The sequence below is a fragment of the Triticum dicoccoides genome, chromosome 6B, assembly GCF_002162155.2.
Source record: "Triticum dicoccoides isolate Atlit2015 ecotype Zavitan chromosome 6B, WEW_v2.0, whole genome shotgun sequence".
NCBI lineage: Eukaryota > Viridiplantae > Streptophyta > Magnoliopsida > Poales > Poaceae > Triticum > Triticum dicoccoides.
The window spans coordinates 565,501,680-565,512,959 of NC_041391.1; positions in this window are offsets into that span (position 1 = coordinate 565,501,680).

The window sequence follows — 11,280 nt, forward strand, 5'->3', positions numbered from 1 at the left end:
GACGTTTGGTACACCCAAAGCATTCCTACGGTATCCGGGAGTTGCACAATCTCATGGTCTAGGGAAATGATACTTGACATTAGAAAAGCTTTAGCATACGAACTACACGATCTTTGTGCTAGGCTTAGGATTGGGTCTTGTCCATCACATCATTCTCCTAATGATGTGATCCCGTTATCAATGACATCCAATGTCCATTGTCAGGAAACCGTAACCATCTATTGATTAACGAGCTAGTCAACTAGAGGCTTACTAGGGACATGGTGTTGTCTATGTAACCACACATGTATCTGAGTTTCCTATCAATACAATTACAGCATGGATAATAAACGATTATCATGAACAAGGAAATATAATAATAACTTATTTATTATTGCCTCTAGGGCATATTTCCAACACTCTATCCTTCCCCAAGTTGCTTTCCACTCAAATATTCTTTCAACCAGATCCAAATCCTATGAGAGAGAGAGTTGAGTGTTGGGGAGACTATCATTTGAAGCACAAGAGCAAGGAGTTCATCATCAACGCACCATTTGTTACTTCTTGGAGAGTGGTGTCTCCTAGATTGGCTAGGTGTCACTTGGGAGCCTCCAACAAGATTGTGGAGTTGAACCAAGGAGTTTGTAAGGGCAAGGAGATTGCCTACTTCGTGAAGATCTACCGTTAGTGAGGCAAGTCCTTCGTGGGCGACGGCCATGGTGGGATAGACAAGGTTGCTTCTTCGTGGACCCTTCGTGGGTGGAGCCCTCCGTGGACTCGCGCAACCGTTACCCTTCGTGGGTTGAAGTCTCCATCAACGTGGATGTACGATAGCACCACCTATCGGAACCATGCCAAAAACATCCGTGTCTCCAATTGCGTTTGAATCCTCCAAAACCCTTCCCTTTACATTCTTGCAAGTTGCATGCTTTACTTTCCGCTGCTCATATACTCTTTGCATGCTTGCTTGCTATATATTGTGAATGTTAAACTTGTGCCTAAACTCCACTTAAACTTAAAAAGGTTAAAAACTGCAACTTTGGTACTTAGTGTCTAATCACCCCCCCCCTCTTGACACCTCTTCTCAAGGTCCTATAAGTGGTATCAGAGCTTTGGTCTCCATTACCCTGGTTTAATCACCATTGGAGGAAGATGGATGAGTCTACTTTGGGGAGTCTTAGACATAGAGTGCCTATTCTTGATGGAGAGTATTTTCATGAGTGGAAAAATGAGATGCTTGTAATTTTCAATCAATATCATTTGAACAAGTACATTGATAGCCCTTGTGCACCTCATGTTGTTCCTATGCATCCTACTCTTGATGAGTCAATTGACATGATTAGGAATTTTAGAATTGTTAATCTTATCACTAGAGGCTTGCCTAGAAACTTGATTATAAACTTGCCTACTCTTGAGTGTGCCTACACTATATGAAAATTTCTTGAGGAACGCTTTCCAAATTATTCCTTTAAAAATCTAGATGAAATTCTCCATAAGTCTATTGCTTTGAGTAAGATGAATACTAGTGATCCTATGTTTGGTGATCGTCTATTTGAACTTACAAACCTTATGCGTGCCAAAGGAGATGTTGGAATTATTGTGATATTATTTCCGAAGCTATAAGAATTCATAAGCAAGATCATTGTCAAACTCACTCTAACGAATCACCCTCTCTAGGATTTGATCCACCACATGACGATGTTGAACATGGATACTATGATGAGGATGATGATAGTGACTTCGATCTTGATGATGCAATGAGACACTTTGGTCTTATGGCAAATCTTCGGGGATATATGTCAGGAGGAAAGGAATGGGTTCTTGATAGTGGATGTACCGATCACATGACTGGAGATAAAGACATGTTTCGTGAGCTTGCTGAAAACGATGGTCCTCGAAAGTATGTCACTTTCGGTGACAACTCAAAGGGTAAGGTGGTTGGCCTCGGTAAGATGGCCATATCACATGATAGCTCCATACAAAATGTTATGATCGTCGAATCTCTTGGTTACAACCTACTTTTAGTATCTAGACTTGCTGATTTCGGTTTCAATGTCCTATTTACTGAAGTAGACTGCCAAGTGTTTCATCGAGACAATCATAAAATGGTCTTTACCGGTATACGTAGAGGTGATCTATACATTGTTGATTTCACTAAAAAGGCTCAACCTAAAACTTGCTTCATTGCTAAATCCTCAAAAGGTTGGTTATGGCATAGACGACTAGGTCATGTTGGTATGAGAAACCTTGACAAGCTTATTAAAGGAAATCATATCCTTGGTGTTAACAATGTCATATTTGATAAGGATAGACTTTGCAGTGCTTGTCAAGCAGGTAAACAGGTTGGAGAAAAGCATCTCGTGAATAACATCATGACCACAAGGAGGCCACTTAAGCTACTTCACATGGATCTCTATGGTCCCAACTCTTACAAGAGTCTCGGTGGAAATTCTTTTGGTCTAGTTATAGTTGATGATTTTTCAAGATTTACGTGGGTGTTCTTTCTCGATGATAAATCGCAGGTCCAAAAGATCTTCAAAAACTTTGCTAGGAAGGCCCAAAATCAATTTGAAGTGAAGATCAAGAAGGTTCGCAGCAACAACGGAACAGAGTTCAAGAATGCAAATGTGGACACCTTTCTTGACGAAGAAGGGATTTCACATGAGTTCTCGGCTACGTACACACCTCAACAAAATGGAGTTGTTGAGAGGAAGAACCGGACGCTCATCGAAATGGTGAGAACGATGCTTGATGAGTACAAGACGCCAAATCACTTTTGGGCAGAAGCGGTTGAGACAGCTTGTCGTGCAACAAATCGCTTGTATCTTCACAAGCTACTCGGCAAGACGGCATACGATCTCCTCACCGGTAACAAACCCCAAGTTGGATACTTTTGAGTATTCGGCTCAAAGTGCTACATTCTTGATAAGCATCGTCGTTCTAAATTTGCTCCTAAGTCTCATGAAGGTTTCCAACTAGGTTATGGCTCAAACTCTCACACTTACTATGTCTACAACAATTTCACCCGAAAGGTTGAAGAGACAGTAGATGTGAAGTTTGATGAATCTAACGGCTCGCAAGTAGAGCAATTGCCAATTGATGTAGGAGAAAAAGATCCTTCGGAAGCAATCCAAGACTTGTCTATTGGCAAGGTCCGTCCAACGGAGGTGAAGGAGAGTACCTCGTCCGTCCAAGTGGAAGCTTCTACTTCACGACGAGGTGAACCAAGAGTTTATACGGAAGCATCCACAAGTGGGACACACCAAGATGAAGAAAACGAGGAAGTGCATCAAGATGAACGTCAACAACCTCCTTCTCCACCACGACAAGAGAACGACAACGCCAACAATGAAGAAGGCCAAGAAGAAGAACATGATGAAGAAGATGTTCAACGAAGACCCAAGCAAAAGCTTTCACGAGTTCGAGCAAGAATTGCTAAAGACCATCCCGTAGAGCAAATCTACAACGATATTCAAACCGGGAGAATCACTCGCTCTAAAACTCGTTTAGCTAACTTTTGTGAAAACTATTCTTTCATCTCTAGCATTGAACCTATGAAGGTCGAAGGGGCATTGGAAGATCCGGATTGGATAAATGCTATGCATGAAGAGCTACACAACTTTGAGAGTAACCAACTTTGGAAATTGGTTGAGAAGCCCGACAACAACCACAACATCATCGGTACCAAATGGGTGTTTCGCAACAAGCAAGATGAAGATGGACAAGTAGTTCGCAACAAAGCACGTCTCGTCGCCCAAGGCTACACACAAGTCGAAGGTATGGACTATGGTGAGACTTATGCTCCCATTGCTAGACTTGAGTCCATTCGCATCTTACTTGCCTATGCTAATCATCATGATATCACCTTGTACCAAATGGACATTAAAAGTGGTTTTCTAAATGGTGAAATGGAGGAGGAAGTTTATGTTAAGCAACCTCCCGTCTTTGTCAATCCTAAGAAACCAAATCATGTTTACAAACTTCACAAAGCTCTTTATGGTCTTAAACAAGCTCCTAGAGCATGGTATAAATGCTTGACCAAGTTCCTTATTGAAAAAGGCTTTGAAATTGGGAAAATTGATTCAACACTTTTTACTAAAAGGGTTAATGGAGAACTCTTTGTGTGCCAAATTTATGTTGATGATATTATATTTGGTTCAACTAACCCTCATTTTAGTGAAAAGTTTGGGAATCTAATGTCGGAGAAGTTTGAGATGTCTATGATGAGTGAACTCAAATTCTTTCTTGGGTTGCAAATAAAGCAAACTAAGGAAGGTACTTTTGTCTCTCAAACAAAGTACACCAAGGACTTATTCAAGAAGTTCAATATGCAAGAATGCAAAGGTATGACTACACCCATGCCTACTAGTGGACATCTTGACTTAACCAAAGATGGTGAACTGGTTGATCAAAAGGTTTATCGCTCTATGATTGGTTCATTGTTATATCTATGTGCTTCACGTCCCGATATTATGCTAAGTGTGTGCATGTGTGCACGATATCAAGCTGCTCCTAAAGAATGTCATCTTAAGGCCGTGAAAAGGATAGTGAGATACTTAATCCATACACCAAATTTTGGCATTTGGTATCCTAAGAGGGCCTCTTTCGATCCTGTTGGCTACTCCGACTCAGACTATGCAGGAGACAAGGTTGATAGAAAATCCACTTCGGGTACTTGTCAATTTCTTGGTAGATCTCTTGTGTCTTGGTCCTCCAAGAAACAAAACTCGGTATCCTTATCCACCGCCGAAGCGGAATACATTGCCGCTGGTTCATGTTGTGCTCAATTACTTTGGATGACCCAAACTCTTAAAGATTATGGGATATATGTGAAACATGTTCCATTGCTTTGTGACAATGAAAGTGCTATCAAAATTGGTCATAATCCCGTGCAACATTCTCGAACTAAGCATATTGAAGTTCGTCATCATTTCATTCGAGATCATGTTGCTAAGGGTGACATTAATCTTAAGCATGTTTGCGCCGAAAAGCAATTAGCGGATATATTCACTAAACCTCTTGATGAGAAAGTGTTTTGTAGGTTAAGAGGAGAATTGAACATTATTGATGCCTCAAACTTGGAGTAGAAACTCCATTGGATACATGCAAGACATGAGCTTATGACTAATCCTTGATATTTCTCTTATGATGAAAATCTTGTGTCTTGGATATATTTGTATCTTGCATGTTATCTAACCCACGTAGGTACTTGGATGAATCTAATTCCATGAGGTTGTAACCTACTCATATCTTGAGCAATCTCTACATCACCAAGTCTCTACACAAAGGTGGTTGAAGACAAGGAAGCACGAAACCATTCAAACATATCCTTTGACAAATCCTATGTTGAGCTTCATGATTGTCATTTTTGGATACACAAGTGCTCTTCCTTGCAAGAACTAACCCCATGTAGGTAGATGGACTCAAATTCCAAGTGGTGCTCCAAATTCTTGATGAGCTACATCAACCTTGAGCAACCCACACAAGTTCAACTACATGGTCAACACCACCAACCAAGGTATGTCATTCCATCTTAGAGAAGCTTTACTCCGAGTCATGAGCTAAAGCAACTCGACAAGATGTGAATACATCAAGATGCTTATGAAAAATGGTAACCCCATTTTGAGCTTAAACGATGAGTATGACCTATGATCAAGTGATCTCACTTGACTCCTAAGTCAATATACTCTAACACAGGTGACTTTGTCACCGACCATCTCTAGATGAAGTTCTCTTGTGTTCTTCTCTATGTTTTTGCATTTGTCTCATGCATATTTGTTTCCCCTTTCAAAAAAAACTTCATCTAGATTTCTTTCTGGTTGCTCTGCATTTTTTGCATCCAATTCATTGCATATCATTCAGTTAATTCCTTGCAAATCTTTGTGAGATCTTATTAGTCTAGTGAGCTGAGGTGACAAGTGTTTTCTATGCGACGAACTCGGCTACACTGAGTTGTTATTTTCGGTCCAACCGAACCCTTTCGGTACAACCGAAGCATACCACTCAGTGCCACCGATTTCACAACAGGAAAAATAGTTTGCCACTTACTCTGTGTTTCTTCTGATCCAGCTCCACTCAATGAATCTTGTCCTCTACAAGCATCACATTTTTATAAATGCCTTGTGTTGTGACTCAAGGACCAAACCCATTCGACAGATTCCAGAAAACCCTTCTTGGAAATTGATGTCAAAGGGGGAGAGAGAGATCACATCAAAGCTTATCATTTAGAGTGAGATCACATCAGAGAAAGAGTATATCACCTCCTCAGGGGGAGAGAGAGATCTCCAGGGGGAGAGAATACTCAAGTAGAAAGTATTTCTCAAGGATCCCAGATGCTTGGTGTTCAAGAGGAGAGATGCCACATGTCTTCTTGAGGAGAAAGACATGTTCATATGTGCTTATTTGCATTAGCTTGCATTAGCTCTGTTCATTTATATCTTTCAGCTCTGATTTTCCGTTCCCTATCTTCTCCCAGTATCCTATGCTAGATTCAGGGGGAGCAAGACATCTAAGGGAAAGAAATCATTTAAATTCATTGCATATCTTTATTCTTGGGGACATGTCTAATCCAATGTGGTACTTAGTACTCACTCTCTACATGTCATCCCAGTCTTGGTATTCTTGTGGTTTCTTCTGTTTGCTCTGGCTAGTAGATGTACCTGTGTTATCTAACCTTGTTTATGCAGGTTCATTCCATCCAAAGCCAACTCAAGACTACAAGGTAAGTATATGCATCACAATCATGTGTATGAGGAATTCTTGCTGATGTACATACTGTTTGCAAGAAGGACTCATGGGCATGAAGGTATTTTCTTCAATATTCTTTGCTCTGATGCATGTGGCCAAGATACATGTAACACATTGCCTGCTCTAGAATGGTTATGCTCTCACATGCTTCTACACTCCATATTCACATGATTGCATACATGTAGGGGGAGCCTATGCTTGTTACATGTCTTTCCAAAGCTTTACTTGCCGTTCTTTATATCTTCATCTAAAGCTTTGATGTATGTTGTCATCAATTACCAAAAAGGGGGAGATTGAAAGCACAAGTGCTCCCTAGGTGGTTTTGGTAATTAATGTCAACATATCTCTTGTTGGACTAACACTTTTATTAGTATGTTTCAGATAAGTTCAACATTGGAGTGGCATGGACCAAAGGATGTGGGAACTCCTTCAAGATGCTAAGGACAAAGGATTGGCTCAAGCTTCAAGCTCAAGACTCTTCATTTTACATTTTAGTGATCCAAGATCACATTGAGTCTATAGGAAAAGCCAATACTATCAAGAAGGGATGAGGTGTTGCTTAATGAGTTTCTTGCTCCACAGTGCTTAGTGATATGCTCCAAAACCCTCAACTACTTTCCCACTTCCACACATATGTCCTAAACCTAAAGTCAAACTCGGCCATACCGATTCTTTCTATCCGGCGCCACCGAGTTCAGATGTCACAGCCACTGCCACAAACCCTAGGCAAATCGGTCTCACCGATAGGGATCTCGGTCTCACCGAGATGGGATTGTAATCTCTCTGTGTATGTCCATTATCAAAGTCGGTCTCACCGAGTTTGAGCAATCGGTACTACCGAGATTACAATGCAAACTTCCTGGTTGACTCATTACCAAAATCGGTCCCACTGAGTTTGAGTAATCGGTCCAACCGAGTTTGCCTGACCAACTCTCTGGTTAGCTAATTACCAAAATCGGTCTCACCGAGTTTGTGTAATCGGTCTCACCGAGATTATGTTATGCCCTAACCCTAACCATATCGGTCCTATCGAGTTGCATTTCGGTCCCACCGAAAATCCTAACGGTCACTAGGTTTACTGAATCGGTCCGACCGAGTTTGTTGATTCGGTCCCACCGAGTTTGGTAAATTGTGTGTAACGGTTAGATTTTGTGTGGAGGCTATATATACCCCTCCACCTCCTCTTCATTCATAGAGAGAGCCATCAGAACATACCTACACTTCTAGCATCCTATTTCTAAGAGAGAACTACCTACTCATGTGTTGAGGCCAAGATATTCCATTCCTATCATATGAATCTTGATCTCTAGCCTTCCCCAAGTTGCTTTCCACTCAAATCTTCTTTCAACCAGATCCAAATCCTATGAGAGAGAGAGAGTTGAGTGTTGGGGAGACTATCATTTGAAGCACAAGAGCAAGGAGTTCATCATCAACGCACCATTTGTTACTTCTTGGAGAGTGGTGTCTCCTAGATTGGCTAGGTGTCACTTGGGAGCCTCCAACAAGATTGTGGAGTTGAACCAAGGAGTTTGTAAGGGCAAGGAGATCGCCTACTTCGTGAAGATCTACCGCTAGTGAGGCAAGTCCTTTGTGGGCGACGGCCATGGTGGGATAGACAAGGTTGCTTCTTCGTGGACCCTTCGTGGGTGGAGCCCTCCGTGGACTCGCGCAACCGTTACTCTTCATGGGTTGAAGTCTCCATCAACGTGGATGTACGATAGCACCACCTATCGGAACCACGCCAAAAACATCCGTGTCTCCAATTGCGTTTGAATCCTCCAAAACCCTCCCCTTTACATTCTTGCAAGTTGCATGCTTTACTTTCCGCTGCTCATATACTCTTTGCATGCTTGCTTGCTATATATTGTGAATGTTAAACTTGTGCCTAAACTCCACTTAAACTTAAAAAGGTTAAAAACTGCAACTTTGGTACTTAGTGTCTAATCACCCCCCCTCTAGACACCTCTTCTCAAGGTCCTAAAAAAAGGCACGTTGAAGATTGAGAACCAAGAACACACAAAAGGGGATCAACGCCAACATAGAAAACGGGCTAACTTACTTGAGCAGACTCGGATATGGCAACAACCACCACTACCATCTCTATCTCCGACGACCTGCACGGTTAGATTTAGGAGATACCGAGAAGTCTTGAAGCCAAATCCAATGGATCAAGACCCTGATTACAACCACAAAGATACAAGCACAGGGATCCTTACCCCAACTCAAATCCTGCATTCACCAGGAAAGAGAGGGGAGGGTCCGGCGGCAAGAATTTGGGAGGGTACTCGAAGCTTCTACTTCTTTTTTTTGAAGCAACCATATATTTCATTAGACAAACTGTTTACAAATATTACACATATAGTTACCATACATAGTTACCATACGAGACACAAATGCTTGTCAAGCAACTTTGCACAAAGAATTCCACAAGACGTGAAACTACTATTCCACCCTTGCAGAAACTCGTGCATCACTGAAACATAGTCCACAAACGTCCTCCGTCGCCACCATGGCAACGCCGAAAAAAGATGAGAACAACCGCCATACCAAGATCTACGAGAGCACCATCGCATACAAAGATGCTTTTTGAGCCATTGAAGCGGGTCACCACAATCGACGAGACCGAGTCTTTGTGGCACGTAGGCCGGGGATCTTCCCCGTGGTCACCAAATCTCGACGCCATCAACTTCATCTGATGTAGTTGAAGAAGAGGAACATCGCCGCTTGCCATCATCCATGCACCCAACTGCAAGACAGTAAACATAACTACAGCAGCCGACACAGCCGACACCCGTGAGAGCGCCATCGACCGACCACCAGACACGAACTTCGTCGGATCCAGAGATCGACGAGACGACCGGGCCACCTGCCCCCCGACGCCACCCGTTGCAGCGACGACGAGATGGAGGAAGAGCAGAGGCAAATTATTTCGACGCGGCGCCACCACCTCCATGAAAACAACGCCTCAAGGAAACACTAGGCCAACCCTAACTACAGACCTATGCCGAAGCAACGGGTCCCCACCCCCTCCGGCCGCCGGAGCGGCAGATAAAGGAGGCAGGGACCGGCGGTAGCGACTTGGAGGTCGGTGTGGTTGGAGGCAGATGCGTCGCCTCCTGATCGCCTGTCTCAAGCGGTTCCAGGAGGGAACCGCTATCTTCTTAAGCTTCTACTTCTTTTGGGAGAGAGGAAGAAACAAGAACATCACATTGTGCTTTGTTGTATTCTGGATATATTCTCTGCAATTCCATACTACACGCAGGGTGTTTTTTGCAAATCGTACAAGTGAGACGCTCGGGGAGACGGGGACAACTCGTCTCAGTCTCAGCCGTACGATTCAAATCAGATGGTGCAGATGGCACGAAGGCAGGCACCATCATCGCCAACTCATTTTTTAGGGGAATGATAGGCGCCGGTCGACCGGCCCAATTTCGGCCGGTTGCTGCGCGTCCGTTAGATTGGTCCATCTGTACCCATTGGATGCGCCTTCCCCTTCACATCTTGTAATAGCGTTGACCAACAGCTCGTCGTCGTCCCGCTCATCGTTGGCTGCTCGCGCTTGTCTAGCCATGTCGCCGCCAGTGCTCGTCGCCCTAGACGCCCGCGCCCGCTGGCCATTCGTGCTCGTCGCCCCAGCTGCCCGCGCTCGCTGGCCATCCCGAGCTTCCCCATGGTAGCAACTCTGCCGACGTCGAGTGGCTGTTCGACGTTGAAGCTGGTTCCAGCATAAAAACATGCCGGTTGTAGCTTTTTTTGCAATGGATGCAGCTCCGCCTTGTCGACAGCTTCCAGCAAAAAAAAGCCTGTTGTAGCATTTTCCGTGGTGGATGCAGCTCCGATGCGCTAACGCTCGTGGCCTCGACTTCCAGCAAAATGAAGTGTCGGTTGTAGCTTTTTTGCATCACAGATGCCGCCGTTTGGTTGTAGCAGATTTTCCCATCGCGCGGTGGTAGCAAAAATCTCCATCAGTTGTAGCAGATTGCCCTGCCGATTGAAACATCGCCGGATGTAGCACCGTGTGCCGCCCCCATCGCAGCCCCGATTGTAGCTTCCTCCGTCCACAGGTTGCAGCTCCAGTGTGGCCGGTTGCAGCTCCGGCGTGGCCGGTTGTAGCTCCTCCGTCCATCGGTTGCAGCCCCCGGCATGGCCGGATGAAGCTCCTGGTGTGTCCAGCGGTAGCTCCACCGTCCGTCGGGCGTGGTCTATCCCTGGGCGCGAGGGGTCGTCGGGGAACTGGAAGGGGAGGCCTCGTCAGAGAGGGAGAAATTGTAGTAGAGAGAAGTCCTCCGGTGGTAGGGCTCGCCGGAGCTAGTATCCGGCGGCGCGAGCGAGAGGTGAGACAGGAGATGCGTGAGCTGCAAGGTGAGGCAGGTGTTGCGCGAGCGGAGAGGATGGGTGCTGGAGAATTTGTGTGGATGAGAGAAAGAGCGGTGTGGATAAGGACGTGGGTGGTGTCCCGTGACGCATGTGGCGTGCGCTTGCTGTGCACGAGTATAATGTCGAGACCGGCCGAAAGTTCGGCCGGCTCGCCGGTTCGAAACGTTTCCCTTTTTT